General features: G+C 41.8%; 1 non-coding gene across 1 annotated transcript; it reads left to right on the forward strand.

The window, feature by feature from the left end:
- The first annotated feature begins 5,601 nt into the window (after positions 1 to 5,601).
- Positions 5,602 to 5,733, forward strand: LOC123572640 (small nucleolar RNA SNORA31). Its single transcript, XR_006697193.2, has one exon. It is a non-coding gene; the product is annotated as a small nucleolar RNA SNORA31 (small nucleolar RNA).
- The last annotated feature ends 21,147 nt before the right edge of the window (positions 5,734 to 26,880 follow it).

Here is a 26,880-nt window from a genome sequence, read left to right on the forward strand (position 1 = left end):
GGCGACAGAGCGAGACTCCACCTCAAAAAATATATATATATACACATACACACACACACACACACACACACACACACACACACACACACACACATATATATATATATATATATATAAATCTAGGCCAGATTGTTCTCACTTCCCGGTTTAGCCCTTGCCAGGGGCCGCTCATGGACTCGGGTGTTTGTGTTTTTGTTGACTATAATTTTGGTGTCCTGACCTGTGGACGAACACGGTTTTCCCCTGGCGCAAAGTGAGGATATGCACTCTTCCCCGTCGTCGTCCTTCCCTGCGGTCCGCAGGCCCCGCCGCCCGCATGTAGCCCCGCGGTGCCAGAGGAGGCGCTGCAGCTAAGCACGCGCACTCGCTGTGCGGCCGCGGCCTAAGCAGCAGTTTCCAGGCGGTGGCTGGCAACACTCCTCAGTCCACCTCCACAAACTTCGCACCTAACTACGGCGGACGCTCCAGCCCTGGGACGCGGAGGGGGACCTAGGCTGGGATGGGGCAGGGGCCAGGGCTGTGTGTGAAGGAGAAGGCAGGGATGAAGCAGCCGCGTCCCAGACCTGCTGTGTCCCGTCCCGCCTCTGCACGCCTGCCAGCAGCCCGGGCGCCACGTGCCTCAGTTTCTCCCGGAGCCCGGGAGCTGGCTTGGACTGCAGCTCCTGCAGTTATGGAGGCTGGAGACGCTTGCGGACGCTGCGGGCCATCCCGGGAGCCGGCGGGGAGCTGCCGTAGACCGTCGGGGGCCAAGATTCCCCCGCCAGGTCAGGGAGTGCCGGGGCCTCGCAGGGAGCTGGCTCTGAGATCCTTGTGGAGTCCTTGGGGGGTCCTTGTGGGGTCCTCGTGGGGGTCCTCGTGGGGTCCTTGCAGAGTCCTAGTGCCTTGCAGGGCGCCAGCTCTGCTGAGTACTGGGCGCCTGCGCTCAGCGCACTGAGGCTCTGGAGTCCGTCCTGGCCTCACCGGTGTGGAGCTGGCGTTGGCGCTACAGCAGGGCACCAGCACCATCCGCAGCCTGCCGGGCTAGCGCCTCCTTCCCAGAGTGACAGAGCGCTGCCCCAGGTCCACGAGTCCGCTCCGCCCGCAGGGCCCAAGCACCAGGTGCATCCTGTGCCTTATGAGTTCTTACTACATCAAGGGCTCTTTATGGAATTCCATATAAACAAAAACTTTCCTGCCAAATTTCACAAAAAAAGTGTATTTTCTAACAAGAATAATTTGTGGTTAACTGTGATTTATGACACTCTAAAATAGTAACAATAAAAATTAATAAAATTAGTTTTAATTTGTTTATCATTTTATTTATTTTTGAGACACAGTCTTACTCCATCACCCAGGCTGGAGTACAGTGGTTCCCAGACCAAACTGAGAATAGGGCTGCTATTTTTCCTGGCCCAATAAGGAGAAGCATGCCGAGCGTGGTGGCTCACGCCTGTAATCCCAGCACTTTGGGAGACCGAAGTGTGCGAATCACAAGGTCAGGAGATCGAGACCATCCTGGCTAACACGGTGAAACCCCGTCTCTACTAAAAATACAAAAAATTAGTCAGGCGTGGTGGCGGGAGCCTGTAATTCCAGCTACTGGGTAGGCTGAGGCAGGGGAATGGCGTGAACCCGGGAGGCGGAGCTTGCAGTGAGCCGAGATGGTGCCTGGATCTGCCAGGCTGCACTACAGCCTGGGCAATAGAGCGAGACTCCGTCTAAAAAAAAAACAAAAAACAAAAAAAAAAAGGAGAAGCAGATGAGCTGGGGAGGAAGAGAGCTTTTATTTCTGCAACTGGTTACAGGGAGAAGGCCTGGAAATTATTGCCAGACCAACTCAAAATTACAAAATTTTGCAGAGCCAATATACCTTCTGAGCTATATGTCTCTCTGTAAGTGTGTATTCATCTGAAGACATAAGTAATTAACTTCTTCTAATCTATAACTAAGGTCTGAGTCCTGAGGACCTTCCCCTGGAGCCAAAGTAAATTTACTTAATCTAAATGGGTCCAGGTGCTGGGGTGATTACCTTCATCTTGTCTCCTACTAAATCACGGAGGTTTGGGGAGTTCCTTCAGACCCCCAATAAACTTGTTTGTGGAGGCCTGGGGAGTTTCTTCAGACCCACAGTAAAACTCATTTAATCCTAAATGGGTCCTGTTAAGAATTCCTTGCTTTTTGTCATGGTTTGAGGCCCAGAAAAGGCCTAGGAAAAACTCTTAGCGGGCTTTTGTTACATCCCAGACTTTGTATAAGGGGACTGGCTTTTAATATTTAACTTAACCACTCAGTCAGTAGCGAAACCGTTGTTATGGAGGCCTGTGTCAGTGAGACCTGGCCTGCCACACAACAGCACTATCTCTGCTCACTGAAACCTCTGCCTCCCACATTCAAGCCACTCCCCTGCCTCAACCTCCCGAGTAGCTGGGATTACAGGCGCCTGCCACCACGCCTGGTTAATTTTTGTATTATTAGTAGAGACTGGGTTTTGCCATGTTGGCCAGGCTGGTCTCGAACTCCTGACCTCAAGTGATCTGCCTGCCTCAGCCTCCCAAAGTGCTGGGATTAAGGCATGAGCCACCGCACCTTGGCTGTTTCGTTTATTTATTAATATTGGGCTAAGAACATTATGTAACATATAATTTAACTCAAACAATAGCATAGGTATATATTATTGTCACCATTACACACTTACAGAAATTTAAGGCCCAGAAAAATTAAGACTTTTGCCAAAATTAATAAAGGAACTAGGATTAAAAACAAGCAAACAGCAAACTACTCTACTGCTGAACCTAACCCTTAAACTGACATTATATAGCACAGCTCTTATTGTGTAGTTAAATTTTGTAATATGCTTATGCTTATTATAGATGTCTAAGGGAAGACACACATTCCAAGCTGGTTCAATCTTATTTGGTAAACACTTTGTTAACAGTATTGAGGAATTTCCGTGGAACACACACAGCCAAGTGCCATTGTCATCAGGCACAAAGTGTAGCCAAACATTAATTCACTTAGTACATATTTATTGAAGGCCAAGAACTGGGATACGGTGATGGCAAAAAGAAATATATTTTTTAATAAAACGGCTTAAGGGATAAAAAAAATAAGTGCCATGTTGGCTCAGGAAACAGTTCTTCCATTTGTAGGAGGTGTTGAATAATGTATGAGCTGGAGAAATAAAGCCTTGTGAGTTAAGGGGAAATTCATCTGTGACTCTGAAGCAGGATCTCCATCTAGTCATTACTGGGATTCGTGCTGTCTACCTCTTGTTTCCACCCAGCACGCTGAATACTGAACACCTGCCCTTGTGGCTGGGTAGGGCAGTGTGACCAGTCCTGGTCAGAGGATTGTGAACACAGAGGAACATATTTTCACGAAACTAAAGCATGTAGTTGCTGCTCCGACACTCTGCATAATTCTGGCCCCACTGCCTAGCCTATGTCCTTAAGTGATTAGGGGCAGAGACTCCTGCTGACCTAGAATGAACCTGTATAAGGATTGTAAAGTAAATTTCTGTTATATTAATCAGCTGACAAGCGGGAGTTGTGACTACAGCAAAACCTGTATCTTTACTATTCTGACTGATAAAATCTACCAGCCTCTAGGAACTCAGGGTTATTGTCCGTTTCATCACTATGTCCTTGTCCTTTTGTAACTCATCTCACTGGCCATCACTGGCCTTTGTCACAAGTTTTGGAATACCATGAAAGCAGGGATCATAGAAGAGTATTGTGTTGCTGCGTCCCGAGCATATATATTACATGAAGCTTAGCACTATGTAAGTGTAAAGTATACACTTATGGATGAATTAATGAATATATAATCGAAAGTGTTACATACTTTCTTTACTGAATGAAATCATGCATCATATAAGGAAATAACTCCTCAGACATTACCAGGACTTAAATTTTAACATAAAATATATAAATAATGGTGTTAAATAATCTTACAATTGTAAATTACACATGCCTTTTGTTATACCAGACTTTCTGGGAATAAACCACGAGGCAAGCTCTTCTTTGGATATGACACGGGAGCAGTAAATGCCTTGTGTTGAGGATGTGTTTGAGCACACTGGTCTGGTAGCTCTGTTGCTGTTGAAATACCATCAGGAACATCAAAATTATCATCTAAATGCCCATGTTCACAACCATAACATTAAACAGTGTTTTTCATTATGTATCCCTCCATCTCCATCACACCTTCTTCTCTACTAAACATCAATTTCCCAAACTAAATGTAAACTGCCTCATCCCTGATCCAGATTGAAGGCTGAGGCTGCAGAGCTGTCTGCAGCACATCGGGAGACCTCTGGAATACTAATGGCGGCAGCTCCACCTGAGCAGCACGGAGCTCTGGGTTCTGCGGACGCCGCTTCCCCTAATGTTCTGGGAGAGAGGTCGTGCATGCACCTCACCACAGGTGGGAAAGCAAGGGCCTAACGACACCGACTGAAAGCTTTCCCAGCTGACACAACACTGGGACATTTTCAGAGTTATGTTACCTCTGTATTAAAAGTCTAGCCTCCTCCTATTATTTGGGACAAGCAGGGCAACTTGCCAGTAACTTTGGGCCCGTGGCATGGGCTTTGTAAGGAAAAGGAAAAGCAAGATTGATTGCCTAATGGAAGCTCAGGCGGATGCCACAATTCTGCCTGCCAGTTGGTCAATTACTTTCCATGGTGAACACTTCTTTTGGATAAGTAACCCTGCACCTTGTAGATAGGAAAAAAGAAAGATCATATGCTCTTAAACTAGACTCATATCCGAGTTACTCATAGCATATGTTAGCATCATGATTTTGGCTAATCTGTACTGTTTCCTGTGAAGCAAAATAAATAGCTCTAGCCCTAGCTTAGAAAAGGTTAACATTTCCTGTCAAGGGTTTTGAAAACATATTTGTTTTAATATCTATAATTCAATATATCTTGTAAGACTTTCTCTTTTAAACATACAAAAAGATGATTTAAGAAATAACTTTTGCAAGGTTAAAATGGTTCTGATTTTGACCAAGGTAAAGTCTGGTTATTTTGAGCCTAAACTAGTAAACACTGTAGATGTGTGTTTCATTAAGTAATAATTGGCCAATTATGGTTTTAGAAAGGTTATCTCAGACACTTCCTCTTCACTCAGTGGAGGGTATGCATGGTCCACCATAAGATACATATGTTACATTGTATTTTACTAGAATAGTAAATAAAGAGAAAACTAACAGTCTGGTAATTTATCCCCCATTGTCCAGATATTTGTGGTAATTCAAAATTTCTCTAAAGTCTGAATAAATAATGACACATTAGAGGAAGCTAAAGGAGTAATAGGTCATACTGAGTGATCTGATGTCTTCTAGGAAATATCTAAAGCAAGCTGCTCTGAGAGTAATATTTTGATTGGGAGAAAAGTTCTCATTAATTTATTTATTCAGCAAATATTTGTGTATGTTCTGTGCTCATATTTTGCTGGGCCTAGAAGGGAAACACACAGTAGGCCCCTTGCTTACTGTAAGTTTGCGATATCCACAGACACTTTATATTCTCTTCATACCATAGGATTCGGTGACAAAAGATATGTAGCATAAAAACAAACAAACAAACAAACAGGATGCAATAAGTTGGAGAGTAAATCCATCTGTTTGGCAGACCTGGAGCAGTTAGTGTCTGCTGCTAAGGATTCCATTACAGATGTGAGAAAAAAAAGTGTTCTTCTGTTTTCTGTCTGTCTCAGTGGCAACGAAGATTGAATGGGGGATATGACAGAAGAATGTGGTAATACAGGAAAATACATGGACAGAGAATTTTCACAACTCAGAAATAACCTTGTAAACAGAAAAAGCCCAACTACCGTAACTTACTGTTGAAAAAAAGTTATCATATATCTTTAGTAATGGTTGCATTTTGAAAAGACATTTATCTCTGCAATCTCATTCGTTGAGAAAAACATTTATCATATACATACATATGTATATATTTTACATATATATAATTTTGTTGCAGGCATAATAAAAAATGCTACAAGGAAACTTTCAGAATCTTACAATCTAATTAGTAGTTGGATGCAACAGTTAAGATTTTTAAAATGGCAAAATATAACTTTTGGAAGCTTTTTTAGTAAGGGTTTCTGTGTGATCTTGTTTCTAAAGTATATAGATTTTTATTATTTAGATTATAAAGACAAAGTAAAACTTAGCTTATTTGCCCAGATTTGTTTCTTTTCTTAGGGAGAATTTATGATGCTTGAAAGGATCAATAGTTCTTGCAACAAAAATCCTATATTTATCCAGAGAACATAACAGAATGTCACAATAAATAAGTGCTACTTTAAGGCTCAACCTCTTTCTGCTACAGAGAGCTGCAGGCAGTGCTTGCCTATGACAAGATTAAGGAGGAGCCGCGTTCTGCGCCTGGTGTCCATGCTTCTCCAGCTAAGGCTTTAGCCCCTGTAGCTTACTTTCCTATGGCACGGCCTGCTCTTACCCTACCCACACGTAGATCGGACTCTCAGAGAGGCTCTACAATGCAGTACGTGATACTCGAGATAGTCCTCCCTTTACTGTACACTGTGAACGATGCCCAGCTCCCTATATGATGACACCTTGGAAAACCTCTGACAAGGGCCTACCTACCTACTCTTCCCAGGAGAGTTTGCATTTGGCAGAAAAATCCTCACACTTTGTCAGTACTTTCTAAAGTACTGAGAAATGGATATCAATTGGTGATTTTCAGTGAGCTGAATAAAGGAAGTATGCAAAAGAATTGCCGTGAGCCAAACTGGACCTCCAGCTGAACGCCGAGGGAGATAAGGTGGGTGGACACCTCCGTGCCTCCTTGCAGGAAAAAGCACATCCTTCTCTTTTTGTCCTCTGAGATATTCCTTTATTCAGTGTGACATTTCTGGTAATATGCTGTACTTCCTTTCATCTCATAACTCCATAGCTATGCACAGAGATTTTAAAATTTGCTTCCTCATCAGTGCTCAAGTAAGTTTTGGAAACTAAATTAGATAAACCAGTTTCTTCACTGCAGGAATGTTCAGAAGACTCAAAAGAATAAAGCACTATGCAAAGGAATCATATTACGAGACAGTTTTCAAAACCGTGTTTGCCATGGTACTCGTGTGTGTGTGTGTGTGTAGATGGAGGTGTGCATGACTGTTTTGTATCAATTAATCTCTCAGAAATGATGTTCCATGAAATATGAAGCAGTGAGCCAAGATCCAGATAGATACAGGTAGATGTTAAAATACTCTTTTCTGGCTGGGAATGGTGGCTTACGCCTGTAATCCCAGCACTTTGGGAGGCCAAGGCAGGAGCATCACTTGAGATCAGGAGTTCGAGACTAGCCTGGCCAACATGGAGAAACCCCGTCTCCACTGAAAATACAAAAAATTAGCCGGGCGTGGTGGCACGTGCCTGTAATCCCAGCTACTCAGGGGGGCTGAGGCAGGAGAACGGCTAGAACCTGGGAGGCGGAGGTTGCAGTGAGCCAATATCGCATCATTGCACTCCAGCCTGGGCGACAGAATGAGACTCCATCGCAAATAAATAAATAAATGTGTGTGTGTGTGTGTGTATATATATATATATATTCATCTTCATATTTATTTTTTATGATCTGTGCTGTCTTTGTATTTGCTCACTCACTGATGATGAAAGAGGCAGAAAACACATGGCTCTAAGCAATACCTCTGCCAGCAGGACCTCAGGAGAACCCTGATCCAAATGCAGATTTTCAAGGGAGGATTCCATGGAATTAACAAGTACAGAAAACTGAGAGCTTCCAAGAGAATCACATAGGAGTCCTGAAAACAAACCTCCCTGAATCGTGGGTAACATTAATCTTTGTAGAGGTGTGGCTGCTGCCTTTCTTGATGATGGCATCTCTGTTTATTGCAGACCATGGGTTGTTATGGTGATGGACTCTGGAGTAGGGAGGATAGATTAATATGGATAGGGATCTGGGGCTGTGAATACTCACATTTTTGGGTTGGGCTTACGGCAGCACAATTCACAACCAATTCACTGATGTGGGAACTATAAACCAAAGAACTTCCGGCCGGGCGTGGTGGCTCATGCCTGTAATCCCAACACTTTGGGAGGCCAAGGCAGGTAGATCTCCTGAGGTCAGGAGTTTGAGACCAGCCTGCCCAACATGGTGAAACCCGGTCTCTACCAAAAATAAAACAAAGTAGCCAGGCATGGTGGCAGGCGCCTGTAATCCCAGCTACTCAGGAGACTGAGCCAGGAGAATCACTTGAACCTGGGAGGCAAAGGTTGCAATGAGCTGAGATGGCACCACTTCACTCCAGACTGGGTGACAAGAATGAGACTCCTCTTTCCAAAAATAAAAAGAACTTCCTAGAATGATGTGCGCTAGACGACTAGACTGGCTTCTGTCTTCAATGTATCACCTTGTATCCCTACGGAGGTCATGATTAGAAAGTCAATCATCCTTCTACTACGGGTAGAACACTGAACTTCAGGAAATGCAAAACAGGGCCAGAGATTTAGTTTGGCAGCTGGGACAGTTTTGCATTTTTCAAATCACATGAACAACATCACCAGTATGACTCTGCTTCCATTCTTTTTTACCTTGACTTGGGTTATGCTGTGTGGTGATTATGTAAATTAAGGACAAGGTAAATTAACATTTGTTGGTGGGAAGGCATTACATAGGAATAGGCCGAAAGGGCTAATTAATTTCTTGAAATGTTAAAGATGATGATATCTTTGAACTTCAAAAAATTCAATTAAGTTTGACTTTGTTATACTTGGCCGTGGACAGGAAAAACCTTTAGGTACAGTAATCAGAAATAACATCGACTTAACATTTAAATATATACTAGTTTTTATTAGAGGCAATTGAATGTCCTCCAAAAAAAGACCATGAGTATTCATAGGTTCTATAGAGGTTAAACCCACCTAGATACAGAACATCATAAATGTAATGTGAATAATTTGTTGCCGCTCCGACAAGAAAAAATAAAATCAAAGCACGATATCACAATTTAATCACCTATATATGCAGAATAAGTACATATAAATAGAAAGTATTGAAATTTGTTTCATTCCCATACTAACAAAACTTTTACTAAGCCAAGAATAGGAGCATAATGTAAACTTAAACTATAACTCTGAAAACATCTGTCTAGTTGAATAGCAAGCATGAATTTTATATCATGACAACTGTTCCATGCACGTTAACTAGAAAACAATGTAAATTAACAAGATGAGTCCTTTTTACAACAAATTCTGTCTGTGAAGTGAATAATACATATTCAACTAATTACAGTACTGTAAGACCTATATGTAGCATGCTTTGTTGGAAAAAATGAAAATGGGCTCTACCACTTGCTAGTTGGATAGCCTCTCTTATGTGTTTCCTTTGTTCATCAGCACAATGGAACAGTTTACTTGTTTTAGGTTATCGAGAAGATATAGTTTTTTTTTTTTTTTTTCCTCTCCGAGACAGGATCTCACTCTGTCGCCAAGCTGGAGTGCGGTGTCACAATCTCAGCTCAGTGCAACCTCGACCTCCTGGGCTCAAGCACTCCTCCAACCTCAGCTTCCCCAGTAGCTGGGACTATAGGCACACACCACCACACACACCTAATTTTTGTTTTGGTTTGTAGAGACGGGATTTTGCTCTGTTGCCCAGGCTGATCTTGAGCTCTTGAACTCAAGTAATGGACCAGGCTTGGCCTCCCAAAGTGCTGGGATTACAGGCATGACCATGCCTTGCCAACAATGTATTTTAAAGTGTTGATATATAAACATAGTTTCTAATACCAATCGCCACTACTTTTACTCGAATAAATGTCAATATGCAAGGATGCTATTGTGTCCAGAATTGGTTCCTTCCGATGGGCTCTCGGTCTCACTCACTTCAACAATAAAGCCACAGACCCTCATGGTGAGTGTTACAGCTCTTAAAGATGGTGTGCCCAGAGTTTATTCCTTCAGATGTTTAGATGTGTCCAGAGTTCTTTCCTTTTGGTGGGTTCACGGTCTCGCTGACTTCAGGAGTGAAGTTGCAGACTTTGCCATGAGTGTTATAGCTCTTAAAAATAGCACATACAGAGTCATCTGCTCCTTCCAGTGGGTTCCTGGTCTCGCTGACTTAAAGAGTGAAGCCATAGACTTTCCCAGTGAGTGTTACAAGTCATACAGGTAATGCAGACACAAAAAGTGAGCAGCAGCAAGATTTATTGTGAAGAGCAAAAAGCAAACCCTCCTCAATCTGGAAGCGGATTGCTATGCGTTGCTTGCTGCTTGAGCTGGTGGTCAGCTTTTATTCCCTTATTTGGCCCCACCCACATCCTGCTGATTGGTCCATTTTACAGAGCACTGATTGGTCCATTTTACAGAGTGTTGATTGGTCTGCTTTTACAGAGTGCTGATTGGTGCATTTACAAACCTTTAGCTAGACACAGAGTGCTGATGGGTGTGTTTTTACAGAGTGCTGATTGGTGCGTTTACAAACCTTTAGCTAGACACAGAGCACTGATTGGTGTGTTTATAATCCTTTCGCTAGACAGAAAAGTTCTCCAAGTCCCCACTAGACCCAGGAAGTCCGGCTGGCTTCACCTCTCACTATAGGAGTACCAATAACAGAATTCCTTATTAGGCAAACAATTTTGAGGAACTATCTCAAAGAAAGCTTCACAGAGGAGAGGACGTTTAAGCTAAATCAACAAAGATAAAATTAGAAGGAGTTTGCAACATAGGTAAGGATTTGGAGCAGAAAATCTCTTGTATACAAATGAAGAGTCACAATTCCTCGATATTTTCCTATTTTGCTAATTCAAGTTAAGTAAATACATGTGGAAAACCTTTGCTAAGCTCTCTAAAGAGGAGTGCGGTGAAGCAATGCCTGGCAGCAGTCTGCTTGGCCACGGCTACAGCTGGGCCTAGTAATATCCTGGGAAAAGGAGATGAGCAGGGAGCTGCTCCACATGAGATGCAGCCATGAGGCCCATCTCAGACAAGGAGTAGGAGCCCAGCGGAAGGGTGACTGGAGTAAGGAAAGCCTGTGTGCTGAGAAAATCTTTACCCTAGCTCAGAGCTGCAGTTGGCCTTGAACTGTAAAGCTATACGGGGGACTCATTCTCCAGTAGGGGACCACATGCTTAGGATCAACTTGGTTGAACTGGTGTGTTATAAAGGCAGGAGACAGCTCTAGCTGTATTTCTGCCTGTACAAGAGCTGCTAGTGGTGGGAAGGGGGTTGGGGGAACACGTGTAGATGTCACTTATTTATTCTGCAAGCTCTGCAAACCTCTCATCTCCAGGTTGTAAGTAAGTTACAATATTTAGCTGGTAAGAACCATGTCAAAGAACTACTTTCCTCTGGAATGTTCCAAGTATGAGCCTATCAATTTTTTAAGAATTACTTCCAACAAAGGGAAGGATCCTTCAATAGTAATTCCTGCCTCCATAGCCATTACCCTTGTGTTGCATTTTCTAATCAAGTTATATAAGACACCATCACACATTTCCTATAGAGAAATTGCTTGAAACAGTTCATTTATATTTTTAAGAAATTCATTGTTTCCTAACCATCCTCCACTTACTACCTGGCCACAACTACAATGTCACATGTTTTTTTAAAACTGCATGGTATCCAATTCTAGGGTCAGATTTCTGTTTCAGTTATCTATTGCCTAAAGAAAATCTCCAAAACTAGTGACTTAAAACAACAGTGATTTACAATTTCTCAATTTGGTTGGATGACTCATGGTACCTCACCTGAGCTTGAAGATTCAAGATGGAGATGCTGACTCAGTTCTTCTTGAGCAGGCCTCTTATCCTAGAAATCCAGTAGCATAGACCTGCCACCATGCAGGACTCCAGGGTTCCCTGGCTTGCAAATTGACCAAGGAGAAAATCCTACAGCAGTGGGTAACTGTGTAATGGGTCACAACAGGAAATCTATGGGACAGATTCTTAAAATGCTGTGGCAGAAAGTCACCTCACACACAGCCCATACAGATACAAGAGTGATTTCCAGTAACTGAAGTAAGGCTAAGTACCTGAAACATAGAAGTTGGACCAAGAAGAGAGAAAAATAAACAAAACAGAAACAACCACTTCCCCAGCTTTTGTCTCTCTGTAGGTAGAGAAGCACTCTACAGTGATTAAAAGGCTGGAGAAATGATCCATGAACCAAAGTTATTTAAACAAATAATTTTCCTCAACATTTATTCTAAGACCAAGTTTCACCACAGTGTGACAGTGCTAGGGAAGGAGGAGGACAGATAATGGAGCCTGCAGCAGAATGGGGCTGTGACCAAGAATGTGGTTGAGAACAGGAGCCCCAGGTGCTCACACCTCACATTTCTGGGCTTATGTTTCTCCTTCCTAGATGGAATAGTGCGAGAAAGGAATGATGGCTGAGGTCAGGAGTTCGAGGCCAACCTGACCAACATGGCAAAACCCCGTCTCTACTAAAAATACAAAAATTAGCCGGGCATGGTGGCAAGCCTGTAATCCCAGCTACTCAGGAGGCTGAGAGAGGAGGATTACTTGAATCTGGGAGGCGGAGGTTACAGTGAGCTGAGATTGTGCCATTGCACTCCAGCCTGGGCAACAGAGGGAGACTCTGTCTCCAACAAAAAAAGAAAAGAAAACAAAAGAAAGTAATGGTGGCGAACGAGTGCCAAAAGGAAGTCAGTGGAAAAACCACAATCTTGCAAATTACTTCATTAGTTAATAATTAAATAAAATAATAATGAAGTAATTTTTTGTTTTGTTTTGTTTTGAGAAGGAGTCTCGCTCTGTTGCCCAGACTGGAGTGTGGTGCAATCTCAGTTCACTGCAAGCTCCGCCTCCCAGGTTCACGCCATTCTCCTGCCTCAGCCTCCCAAGTAACTGGTACTACAGGTGCCTGCCACCACACCTGGCTAATTTTTTTGTATTTGTGGTAGAGACAGGGTTTCATTGTGTTAGCCAGGATGGTCTCAATCTCCTGACCTCATGATCTGCCCACCTCGGGCTCCCAAAGTGCTGGGATTACAGGCGCGAGCCACTGCGTGTGGCCTGAAGTAAATTTTCAAAGAAACAATTTAGAAAAACTCAAAAACAATAAAGGATACCTGGAGAAATAAAAGAAAAGAGAAGCTTTTCTTTTAGAAAATAGTTAACATAAAACTTTAAACTTAACAGATGTTAATCTTTAAAAATAAGATAAAGTAGGTCAACCTCAACTAAATCTCATCAGAAATATAGGAAAATATACTAAACATTGAATGAGAAAGAAAATCTAAGTAAATATAAAGAAGGCATTAAAATTTAAGAGATTGTTATGCAGAACTGTTTGCCAATAAATTTAAAAATGGACTATTTTTGGGACAATTAATTTAGTTAAATTAGCAACAAAATGAATAGGCTTGATTAGACCAATAACCATGGAAATGTATAAGACATGTTGACAACTTAACTCTAAAAATGCTACATGTACATTCCATAGTTAATGTCCATCAAGCAGAGACACCAAGAATAAAAGTGCTGACCAATTCTTTCCATTAATATAGAAGCAAGAAGACTAAATGCAATCCTGGCATGTGATGCCCAGTATACATTAGCGATTAATGCAGCAGAGCTGGCCGGTGGGCAAAGCAGCTCCAGAGTGGACAGCTGCATGGTTCAAAGATGTCAGTCAAGAGGCTGATAGTTGGCGTTTCCCCTCTCCTGTGAAAATCAAACTTGGCATAAGTCTGAGCCCTTTTGCTGACGGAAAGTGGATGCCAGGAGGAAGTAGGGGGATGCGTTTCCTTTTGGATATCCAAAAAGAAGAGGAGGGCTGGCTCTATAACTGTCAACTGTGATTAAAGAATGTATTTAGTTTCCAGCAAACCTTTCCTCACTTCCGTTTGGCCAGAATTGGGTCACATGTCTGCTTCTGACCTAATAATTCATGGAATGTGTGGAGCTCTCCTCAGCCCAACTAGAGTCACACCTACATGAGATTATTGTGTTTCAGATGTGAATTAAATAATAAAATAGGGTTTCCTTACAAAAAAAAGCAGCAAGTTTGATGCTCATTGGGCAAGTTACCAACATTGGGCTTGTGTATTTTTTTATTTTTATATTTTTTACCACCTGAATCCTGGTCCCAGCTGTTCTCTCTCTGAGCTTTGATCAACCATTACCTGGAAAAGAGCTCCCAAAAGTACAACAGAAGTTATCAAACAAGGTCACTTTTACAGATTATGTTATATAGTGGAGAGGAATTGGATGAAGCACAGTTCAAACCCAGTGGAACTGTATACTGGAGATGAACTTCCTGAAATGTCTTTGAAAATTCCCTGACAATGGAGATTGCTCATCTAAGACATTTCATGGCACCACATTCCTCTGCTATTTTGATACCTCTCTTTTTTACTCTCAAATCTACTCTAGAAAATTCAGCTACTTCAAGTCCCCTTTGTGACTCCCTCTTCTTTCAGAACATGCACTCGAGGTGCCTCAGGAAGTGTTGCTAAACATCTACCCGTGAAGGCAGATGGTGCTATTCCCCTAAGAGGCTTAGCAGAGACGACTAAGAATTTGTGCTGCTGTTTTGTTTGTTTGTCAACACGTAAAGTACATACCTCAGAAAAGAAAACTGCAAAGAAGGGCATGAACACGTCAACAGTGGTTCATTTGTGGTGGTGGAATTGACAGTCATATTTATTTTCTTCTTTGAGTGCTTCCACACATAGTAGGTATGAAACTCTGTTGACAACTTGGATGTGGAAAATACGATTTTAATTTTCTAAGATTAAACTTAATTTACATTTTTCTGAGAAAGAGTCTCACTCTGTCACCCAGTCTGGAGTGCAGTGGTACAATCTCTGCTCACGGCAACCTCCACCTCCTGAGTTCAAGCAATCCTCCTGCCTCAGCCTCCCAAGTGGCTGGGATTACAGGCACAGGCCACCAATCCCAGCTAATTTTTATATTTGTCATAGAGATAGAGTTTCACCATGTTTGGCCAAGCTGATCTCAAACTCCTGACCTCAAGTGATCCATCCACCTGAGTCTCCCAAAGTGCTGGGATTACAGGCGTGAGACACTGCACCCAGACTTAATTTACATTTTAAATTCCCACTTCTTCAGAGTAGTTACAAACCTGTTCTTTAGTAAAGAAGCGTCCCTCCAACCACTCCCTATTATACCAGATTTTATCTAATTTTCAGAATATTATGGATGGAGGCCAAAACTCAACATAGATTTCTCAAATGTATACGTCAACACAAGCACCTGACATTTGGTCACGTGCCCATGGTCCTATCTGTTCTTTGACTCTTATTCTGGTCTGCCAGACCCTTCCAGGTGCGTCTTGTGCTCACCTGCTCCTGTGCTTATCTGAAGAGCTAGAATGAGAATTGTGCTGAGAATTCTGGGAGATCCCTGTATAGACTCACGAAGCAGCACTTTTCCCATAACTGGGGTCTCTTACCCTGGATACAGTTTTGCCTGAGGAATGAAGCGTGGGCCCTTTAGCTGTGACACCCACCAGACCCATTCCATTTGCTTGGTTATCTCTTCTCCCTCTTCTGGGCTTGAAGTGTTAATTTATTAATTTTTTTTTACACTAGTAAGTGAAGCATATTCTCAAATACTCAGTTTGTGCTATTTAACCTGTAAGGATGGACATATTATGGAAAATAAAAGTTGGGCCGAGATCTCAAGATGATGTGCCTCCTATCTGCTGTATGTCACACCTCCGTTGACAAAGTGAGGAAATGGGAACCTGTCCCCAAGAAGCTACAAGTTATTTACAGAAGTGGTTATATTTGTAATGCAGTTTGTAGAAAGTCAGATGTAAGTAGAGTGTGAAATATGTGACCCAATGAGGAACTGTGAGAGTCTGTAAGGCATATCAGTGTTCCCTCAGAACTAAGCTTCCTGGGCCCTGGGATAGGAAGAAGAGATATTTTGCGCATTTTTTTGAAGCAAATAGGTTATGCAAATTATCTGCTTTTTCTGTCTGTATGCATTAGGTCCATTCCTATGGGCCAGTTACTGTCCCTTACTTTTCTAGTCATTAGTACTTCTTTGTTTTTAATTAAGTGTATTCTCTTAAGAAATATACTACGTGTCCCTTCACAATGCAACTTCAACTTAATGTAGTCTGTCCCTGAAATCCAGTGCTCATTTCCTGCCAGATTAATGACCCTGAAACAGTTAACCATTTTTAATATCACTGACAGTTTCCATGACCCTAAGAAAGAGTTCTATTAAATAGATGATTAAACTTAAATATTATCACCCTGATTTTAATGCCTTCTACACAACCCTGTCTATGTCAAAATACCTCTTGCTTCAAGGCACTCAAATTTATTTGAGTGACATTAGGAAGATTTGCCAGAAGGAAAAAAAAAAAAAGAAAGTGTTCACCCTTGGGTGGATTAGAAAAGATACATGAAGGAGAAGGAATTTTAGTTCCAGCCTGAAGGTGGGTCCATGACATGTCGAGGTGAAGGAGATCACAGGTTGTGAACTACCTTAGTAAAGGCATGGAGCGGGAAAGGAGTCGGATAGGAGTGGGGATCTGCTTGCCATCGGCTACTGGGAAGGCTCTAGCAGAGGAAGGTTTAGCGGATAGCTTCAATCCTGATTCTGGCAAGTGCCCACTCCCAGCATGTTTTCTGAAATTCCATTCTCAAGAGCAGCAGAGACTCATAAAGCCCTAACTGACTTGCTTTTGGAGAGGCATTTTACTATAGTGGCTAAGATCCAGGGCTCAGGATTTAGAACTGTGAGGCTCTTATCCCAGTCTGTCAACTGCTAGCCATTACCTCGGATAAAATTTACCTCGGCTTCCACACCTGGAGAAGAGGATACTAATAGTCCCTGCTTCCTAAGATTGTTATGATGAGTAAAGAAGTTCCTATACCAAAGCACTCAAAACAGTACCCAGCCTGTTATTCAGTAAGTGTATTAATATGTTCTTTCACTGCTATAAAGAAATACCTGAGACTGAATAATTTTATAAAGAAAAGAGGTTTAATTGGCTCACAGTTCCATAGGTTGTGGCTTGCAGTTCCACAGGCTGTACAGGAAGCATGGCTGGAGGCCTCAGGAAATTTACAATCATGGCAAAAGGCAAAGAGGAAGGAAAAATGTCTTCACATGGCCGGAGCAGGAGGAAGAGAGTGAAGGGGGAAGTTCCACACACTTTTAAACAACCATATCTCATGAGAACTCGCTATTCCGAGAACAGCCAGGGGGACATCTGCCCCTGTGATTCAATCACCTACCACCACACCCTTTCTACAACATTGGGGATTACAATTTGACATGAGATTTGGGTAGGGACACAAGTCCAAATCATATCAATAGGTGTTAGCTATGATGATGGAATTTTCATCTCCCCAACAGACTATCATGACCCTTAGGATAGAGCCTATGTATATATGTTTTCTTCAACCTAATGCATTACATAAGTGAGGCATAGAATACATGTACCAGAAATGCATCCTTGTCTTATTTATAACATAGTGATGCAAATCAAAGCAAAATGCATCATAGAGGAGAATATGGCATTTGTCTAAGTTGGCTCTGATTATTTTTTAAGATCCAGATAAAAAACACAATTAAGACTCATGAGAAATGAAAAGAAAGATTTGGGAAAAGAAATAGCACCTAGACGATCTTACAACTCGATGAGATAGGCACTTCAATTGTATTTGGCTCCTGCTGAACTACTTTCCCTTAAGAAGATACTTAAGAAGCTAAATTTAAGCACAAGTTAAATGAGAAACTGGAGAGCCACCTACTGAAGTATTTTCATACCACTTGACTTCCCTAAAGATATTCAGAAATTTTATGGCTATGGATACCCAGACTAGGAATTCAAAGCTGACCTCTAACTTGAGGTGAATAAAGGTAAGGAGGTCGTTTCTCCCTGTTTAGGGAATGGTGGGGATTCCAATCTGAGGGTCGATATTACTAACTTTGATTTTCTCCTGATATAGATGCCTTAGAGATAGCTGTGATGTTAGGAGGTAAAATAAATGGGACATTCAAGAAAGAAATATTATCTGTTAGTTATGTGAGGCTAAGAAATATTTATGTTCCATAAATGGAATGAGCAAAGGCTACAGTATGTTCTGTAAATCAAAATCAGCAAAGCAGTCTGAAGGGACCAGACAGGCTCTCACTGTCTTTGTCTCTATGTTCATGAGTGCATGTGTGTGTAGACTCCACGGGCTTGGGCTGGGGAGGAATTGTATGCCTACACTTCGGGGCAAGGGTATGGGGAAGGCAGAGTTCTTAAGAATGCCCCAGAAGGGGTGAAGACCCTAGCTCACCTTTCTCACTAACTCCAGTGGGAAACAGACACACATCAAAATCAGAAAAGGTCACTTGCAATTGGAGAAACCTTTGAATTTCAATGCTGCTATTAATTCCTTTCTGGTGTTTCAGGTGGCCTGCTGAGTAAGTGAGGTCCTTAGCAATGCAGCAAGCTGGATTTTTTTCAGTCCAAAAAAGCTATTTGCCTGCTGCAGAGAACCTAAAGTTCTTTTCTTTTCACTATACTATGACTTAAAACTGAGTAAAATTCCTGACATGCTATAGGATTTCAGCCCATCAGCTTCAAAACAAATGGTGCAACTTTAGCATAAAGTTCTGGACATTTTCTAGAAAGAATTGACTTTTTCACACTTAATCCTCAAACCCTACTGTTGCTTGTTCTGGTGACAATTTAAATCAGTTATTCCCAGTTTTTTACAAGAAGAATGAAGGACCTTTTGAGGATAGAGAGTATTTACAGATTTAGTTAGTGGATATACTCATGAAAGCATTTCTGGTCATAACACTGCCAGAAATTCACATGGAGAGCCTCTGGGGGCAAAAATATGAATATATTAGTTATCTACCACTGTGCAACAAACTACCCGCAAAATACTCAATCAGTTTCTGTGGGTCAGGAATTTGGGAGCAGATTGCCTGGGTGGCTCTGACTTACTATCTCTCATGAGGTTGCAATGAAGATGTTCTCTGGAGCCAGCAGTCACTGAAGGTTTGACTGGGGCTGGAGGATCCACTCCTAAGGTAGTTTTTTCATAGGCCTGGCAAGTTAATGTTAGTGCTTTGCAGGAAGCCTTATTTCCTGCTAATGAGCATCTCCAAACGGCCACTTTGGGGTTCCCAGAGGAAAAACTGGAAGCTGTGATATCTTTCATTACGTAACCTTGTATGGCTGTCAGCTTTTCAAATGGCTCCTAATTATCATCACCTGCTGGTATTTACCTCTGATGTGATCCCTTCTCCTTGTGTGTGGGCTGGACCTTGTGACTTGCTTTAGTGGGTAGACCAGAGTTATGGGATGCCACTTCTTAGGTTAGATTATAAAATAGTATTGTGTCCTGCTTACATATTACATACGTTCTCTCTCTCCCTCGCTTCCTTCTCCTTTTTCTCCTCTTTCTCTTTTGCTCTTTTTCTCCCTCTTCCTTCTCCCTTTTTCTACCCCTCCATCTCCTTCTCACTTGCTTGTTTTGATAAAACACGCTGCCATGTTGTTAGCTGCCCCGTGGAGAGGACAACAGGACACGGAACTGCGAGACGCCTTAGACCTACAGAGAGAAACTAAGGCCCCAGGAAAACAGCTTGTGAGATCATGAATACTAACAGCAAAGCCTGGGTGAGCTTAGAAATGAACCCTCCCAGCTCAGTCAAGTCTTAACTCGACTTCAGCCTTTTGAGGGACGCAGCCACAAGAACCAGTTAAGATACTCTTGATTCCTGACCCACAAAAATAGAGAGATAATGTGTATGTGTTATGCAAAAATGGACAACAATACAACTTGAACAGTCATTTTTGCTATATTCTATAACTTACACAGGCCAGCTCTATTCACTGTGGGAGAGGAACACACAGGCGTGAATGGCAGGCAGTGAGAGTCTGGGAGCAGGGTAGTGCCTGCCTACCGCAATACACATCATGTCTTTTCACTGATCCGCTCTGAGGGAAAACCATGAAAAGAAGAGGTGACTGTGGTTTACTTCTGTCCAAAGACGACATGGCAAGACACTACAGGACCTGGCTCCCTCTTCAGTTAGCTAGAGAAAAACACGCCATAATTCTGAGCAGGATTGTAACCCACTTGCATGGCAAGGAAGGAAGGAACAACTTCAGTGAGGCTCTGGGGCTCAGTCTTTAGGGGTCAACAAACAGCAAGACTAAGGCAGATGTTTCCAGAGCTCTCTCGGAGAACACATTTCACGTACTGCAGAGAAGTGATGGTGGACAAACATTAGCAGTTTCTTGAGAGGTAAGTGCACCCCATGAGCTCGTCACTAAGTGGCAGTCAGAACGGGCCTTTGGAGAGATTGTGAAGACAAAGGACCATGCATACTGATGCCAGGAGCAACTTGGAGTTATGCAGGCTTTCCTACATAAGGTTCCTGTTAAGTAATTGCTTCGTCATGAAATATAAAGCTTTAATAATTGTTCACTTTTCATATGAGCTTCACAATATTTATTATTTGTAGTTTTGGGTTTTGTTTTGCTGTGTTTTGTTTGATTGGTTGGTTTTTAGTATTATCAATTAGATGTGTCAATGTTCTCCAAACCAAAAGTGGTCTTAGCAGGATCCCCAGTGGCCTCGACATGTGAACCTTGGTGGCCAGAAACTGGTCCTCATCTCCCTTGATTGCCTGTCAACACTGTTGCTCATTATACCAACCTTCTAGAAATGCCTTTGCTATCTTTCTTCCAAGACAACACATTCTGCTGGTTTTAATTTTAGCTTGTTGAATGTTCCTTTTCTTTTCTTTTTTTTGAGACAGAATCTCGCTCTGTCACCAGGCTGGAGTGCAGTGGCACAATCTTGGCTTACGGCAACCTCCGCCTCCCGGGTTCAAGTGATTCTCCTGCCTCAGCCTCCCGAGTAGCTGGGACTACAGGTGTGCACCACCTACTTTTTTTGTTTTTGTATTTTTAGTAGAAATGGAGTCTCACCATGTTAGCCAGGATGGTCTTGATCTCGTGACCTTGCGATCTGCTTGCCTCGGCCTCCCAAAGTGCTGGGATTACAGGCATGAGCCACTGTGCCTGGCCTGAATGTTCCTTTTCAATTTTCTTCTCTGCATCTGCACATCTCCCAGCCTCTAAAACTTGGAATACCCAGCGGCTCAATCCTTGGACTACACTCTGGCTTCATATACATCCTCTGGCTTCATTCGTATACATCCATCTATATGCTGATGAATCCATATGCATATCTAAAGCACAGACGTTACCCTGAAGTCTAGTCTTGTTTACCTACCTGCTTCTTTAATACACTCATTTAGATAGTCACAAGTGTCATGAACTCTACAGTGCTAAATTCAATTCCTGATCTCCCTCTCCCAGCTTAACCCTGAATCCTTTTTCCTTCCATTGTTCCTATCTCACTGCAACGCCATATCCCCATCGCTCAGTTTCTGCCTTTGGCAGCGATCTATAGTTCTCTGTCTGTCATCCATTCCATTAATAAAACACCTTCCATTCTACCTACAGAGTAGATTCAGATGCTGACCAGGTATCCCCACCTCTTCTCCCACTGCCCTACATAGCCATCCTCTACATTCCCCTGGACTATTGTGATCAACCTCTGAACTGGTTTCTCTAAGTCTACCCCAATGGCCCTACAGTGTGTCCTCAAAAGTGCAGTGAGTGATCCTTGTAAAATATTCTGTATCATATCAGTTTGCAGACCACACCTCTATGGCTCCCATCATACTCAGGGTAATCCTGAAAGCCTTTCAATGACTGTAAGACCTCACAGTCCAGTCTTCCAATACCTCTCCAAGTTCGATCACTTAGATTTGCCTCCTTGCTTTTCCTCCAGAACACTAATTATGCTCTCATCTCAAGGCCTTGATCTCACACTTGCATCTCTTCTGGCAGACATACTTCTGGCCATTACATAAATGTTTCTGTGAAATTTTACCTTCCGACCCTTCATTCCCTTTACCAATTTTATCTATACCATGTGATTTATGATATATTTTTTCTTATTTATTTGCTCCTTTTCTCTTCCACTCACTACAATGTAAACTACATAAAAATAGTTTTGTCTGTTTTGCCTGATTGATATATATATATATTATTTGCATAGAATAGACTTGATTTCAGGTGTCTGAATGTAAGCATCACCTTAGCTGTGTTGATGAGACAACCAATTTATACATACATATATGTCTATGTATACATTTAGACATACATTTTGTATATGCATATGTATAAAATTTATACATATGTGTATATATAAAATATGTAAAATAGATAAAATATAAAAATATTTAAGTATAAAATGTTCATAAAATATGTATGTGCAATTTTATATGTATATGTATAAATTGGTTAAATCTCAACAGTGATAAATATGTGTGTATATGTGTATATGTGAGTCTATACATATATATATCCACAAAATGTTTTTCAAGTGTCTACTGCTGATCACCAATATTTCGTTGGGCAAATAACCATGAGTTCCCTCACAGGCAGGCAGCAAAGACTCCAGCTAAGAAGAGTTTATTCTTTTACATCACTCTCTTTGGGTCAAGAGTTATCACACTTGTAGGGTCTGGTCCATAAAAAGTCACTCATCTGGAATTATAGGTGGCAGAAGAAAGGTAAAGGAGGCCTTTTTTCTTCCACTTCTGCTAGTATTACTTGTGCTTTTGTTTTAAAAGCCTAGATATCAAGTTTGGTTAATTTAGGTGGCCTCTTGCAGTTTGGGAAATAGAAGAAAGCTCAGTGTGCTGGGGAGAATCAGAGGAGACGCCTCTAGCATCAGGTGATCACCAAAGAACCCAGAACATTTCCCGCTGGTATTCTACTGCAAGAGACGGGCTGTTAACCCATGCCCATGTTCAGGCTTCCTATGCCTTTGGGCACATGTGGGGACAGGGACAGCTAATGAAAATGGCATCAAGCCGGTTGGTGGGTCAGCAAGTTGGCTGGCAGGGTGGAGGCCATCCAAGCAGCTCCCAGCCACACCCAGCTGGGGTTTACCAGAATTGAGTCAGCCAGGACAGCAGGGAGAACGAGGGCCTGGGCAACACCTGTTTAGTGATTGCAATAACTATAGCTAGTCTGGGTGTATTTCAACAGCTGGTTCAGATGATTATTAGCCTAGGTCATAGGGATCATAGTAGATAACAGTATGGACAGTGTGCATCCTGGGCCTTCTCTCCTGCAACAGCTCACAAAGAGTGACAAGAGGACTGCATTGGTAGGCATGAGAGCTAGTGCACATCCAGCCTGGCGTCCTGAATCTCAAGGCCCAAGACATGCTAGCACTCATTAAAATCCATGTGGCTGAAAGGAATGAAACAGAGAATGAGTGAGATTTGTGTGGGGCTTGGACTCTCCTTCCAATGAGATTCCTGGTAGAAGTCTAATGAGCCACACTCCTGCTTTACTCTCTTCTGTCTTGGTTGCTCCAAGCGGCACAGCCTGCATCAATATAAGTCCCCTGGAGGGCTCATCCTGGGTAGAAATCTGACTTTAGACAAGAAACAGGTCCTGTGTAGACTGAATGAAACGTGGACTCACACCATTTCCTGCTGGTTTAGGAATTAATGAGCTAAAATGGAATTCTGAAGGCTCATCCTATATTTTTCTTCTGAATCACAGCATGCTTCCTTTGATGCTTATGAGAGATTCCCAGATAAGATATTTATGATGGGGTCTGAATATTGGTGATTTTTAAAAATAATTGAAGAATAGAAGATAGTAAACAACAACAACAAAAAAATCACGACTTGGATAGTGCTCCTTGTCATTGACTTGCTTCAGGCACACGCCATACCCTTACAGTTATTTGGAAAATACCTGGTCTCAGAGGATTTTGTTCCATTTTCAAAGGAGGCTGCACGATCTTTCCTATCCTTAAAAAATAAATGAATACAAACAACAGAGTTTGACTCTCCAAAACACTACCTTAACTGATAAATGCCCACTTTTCTAATGGTGTTGACTTTACCACTCATAACTCTAAACCTATCTCCCTATAGCTTACTGTCTTTCACCTAGAATCTTAAAAAATAGTAAAGTGAAATAAATTTTAAAAACATTTATTATTTATCAGCTCTGTGTCTAGAGGAAAATAATATATGCATATATCTTCCTGAACATGAGTTTTTCAGATGGGAAAATAACTTACCTATTATCTTTCAAGGTCATTTTAAGAGTTAAATAAAACATTAAATGTTAAATTACTTGTGACCTCCAACATATTGAGCAAGAAAACATATTGGACTTTCATCCCCAAGGTGATAGGAAATGCGCATAGTTACAAGTAAAGGAGGGAAAATTATGAACTTCAGTGTGGCGGTAAAGCTAATAGATAGGCAGCAATTGTAGGAGTATGGGCAAGAAATGGTAAACTGTGAGCTGGGCACCAGCAATACGAATGCAGTGTACGTGTCTGAGATGATAGCTGCCCTTGACTGTCAGCAAGTCTCAATTACCCAAATCCCCAGCCTTTCTCTTCAGGGTGATGTTTCTGTTTAGGGTGATGTTCTCCAGCATGCAAGGGGAGAGAGGTGCAGCAGTGTGACATGTGACATTTCACTCTCATAAGGGTGTTCCTCGTAAATGGATCACAACAGCTGCAATGCCCTGTAATGACATTAAAATGACTCCAAATCCTAAATTGTTTCCTTCCACATTTAGGAATCTTCTCCTAGACATTTTCTGGAGATCCCACAGGGTTTTCTAATATTGCATTTGCTTGTCTCCACTGTCAGACACTGGTTGAGAAGAGCCAGAGGGCTTTTCACACTAAATATAGTCTTTTAAAAAATCCATGACACTTGACAAATTGGTTAAAATTAAAGTCCTTTCTATATTTTAGGGGAGAATATTTAGTCGGTTACATATTGTAGCCTAAACAAATGCTTCAAGACCTTGAGTTGGGCGTAGGGAAAGAAATCATTCTCGTCTCTTCTACATTTAATAACAGGTTACAGAGCTGGCAAGTAAAAGATGGCAAATCTGAGAGAAACCACATAATGAGAATGAACTAACCCATGCGACATAATGAATTGTGCTGAGAGCTTCCTCCAGGAAGGACACATGGCAAAGCAATGGCAATCATTGCTATGAACAACTTGGTTTCTGACTTTGCTTCCCCAGACAAGAGGAGAGGCTGTTAGCAAGGCTGCCGTCGATGCCATTTATAATCTCAGTACTCAGGCCTGCTGCCACTTCCCCACTTTTTCCATAATCCCAGCATGTTTCATTTGTCATTCTTCACAATTATTATTTGATGTCATGAATTTTGGCACGTTACAGAGAAAACCTCTATTCCTGCTCTGCATTGTCTTATGAGTGAAGGTTGCAGCTCTCTTACTTTTTGTTGTCAGATTTAGTTGATTAAACGTAACATTGTTTTAACAACCTGTGACAGGTGACATGGAGAGGATTTATAGAACATATCCTGGGAATCCATCCTCCATCCTTAAAAATGGTGCCTGGTATGAGGCTATTAGTCAACAACATGGTGGAAGTACTAGCAGCAGCACTTACAATGTAGTAACTTAATTTATGATATTCTTAATGCAGCAGAATTATTTTAGAAGATAGATTATCATGTTATTTTTATCAATATTGCTAATGTTCTGATGTGCATTGTTCGTCTTTGGATGCCAGTATTCTAGAAAATAGCTGCAAGCAAGTGAGTCCAGAAAAAGAGATAACCATCTTGGGTTATAAAAATCTCACCTTCCCAATCCTGAGAGTAACCAGTGACATGTCCTCTAGAAGATGGTACAAAGCTTTAAAGTGTAACCCCTGCTTTTTTGCCAATGTTCTAATTAAAATGAAGGAAGATTTATGACCTTAAGGTATTTAAAATGACTCAAGTGGCATTTTTCATAAGGTAAAGCAATAATGACAAGAAAATCAAACAATGGATGTTTAAATACCCAGTGAGCCCTGTGCCTGGAGGAAAGGCTGGACCATGCCTCATACATTCTCGTCAGTTACACGTCCACCTCTGCAGCCGAACGCATCAACCCTGGGATTACCAAGATTAACCTTTCTCTTCATCCCAGTTACCAGCAGTTAGGTTGACAAGAAAATTGAGAAACCCATCCTTTCGAAAGGCCTTTGCATTTTGCTCTTCTATTTTCTCCTCAAGTTTCTTCATTTATGAAGAAGGCAGTCAGTTCTGTCAATCCTTACAATTGGGGGTGGTGAACGTAATTCATTAATCAAAATTGTTTCCATTGCAACTTTAAAGACTCCTTTTGAGGGAGTTTACTTGGTATGTTCAACAGCAGATCGATTAATCAATTTTCGTCTCTTGCTATTCTATGATTTATGATTTGTTTTTCTAATGCATTTTGAATTCTAGGTCTCATCAGCTAAATTATATTTTTGGATCCCAACAAAGCATTAAGTTACATGTTAAGAATAAAACTGCTTTCTCCTTTAATCATATTATGACTCATGGTTCTTTTATTTTGTTTTGTTTTTGAGGAGTGGGTGGTGGGAACAAAATGAAAAGAGCCAAAATGTTCACCTTCCTGAGAATCCCTTACATTGGAAGCATACCATTTTCTTTGTATCTGAAACAGAGCAGATATCAGGGCTTTATGTGCACACCAGGTGGAGAGGTTTGTAATCGACAGGAGAGGGGCTCAGACACTGTTCTCCTACCTTGTTATGGTCTCATAGCAAGCTCTCAGAGGAAGCCTATGTATTTGGCTGGCTCTGCCTCCTTACATGGAGGCTATGTGGGCAAATTACAGGCAGAGGTGTTCTCTTGCAAACCCTCAACATCTACACAGATCTACTGTAAAGCAGGTGCCTGAGTTAATTAAGAATAAAAGGCATCCATGACTCTATAGAATGGAACTTGCCCTGTTTCTGACAGGTTTGTTCCAGTAGATTTGTTTGGTAATTTTGCCTTGCATG

Source organism: Macaca fascicularis, chromosome 3, assembly GCF_037993035.2.
Source record: "Macaca fascicularis isolate 582-1 chromosome 3, T2T-MFA8v1.1".
NCBI lineage: Eukaryota > Metazoa > Chordata > Mammalia > Primates > Cercopithecidae > Macaca > Macaca fascicularis.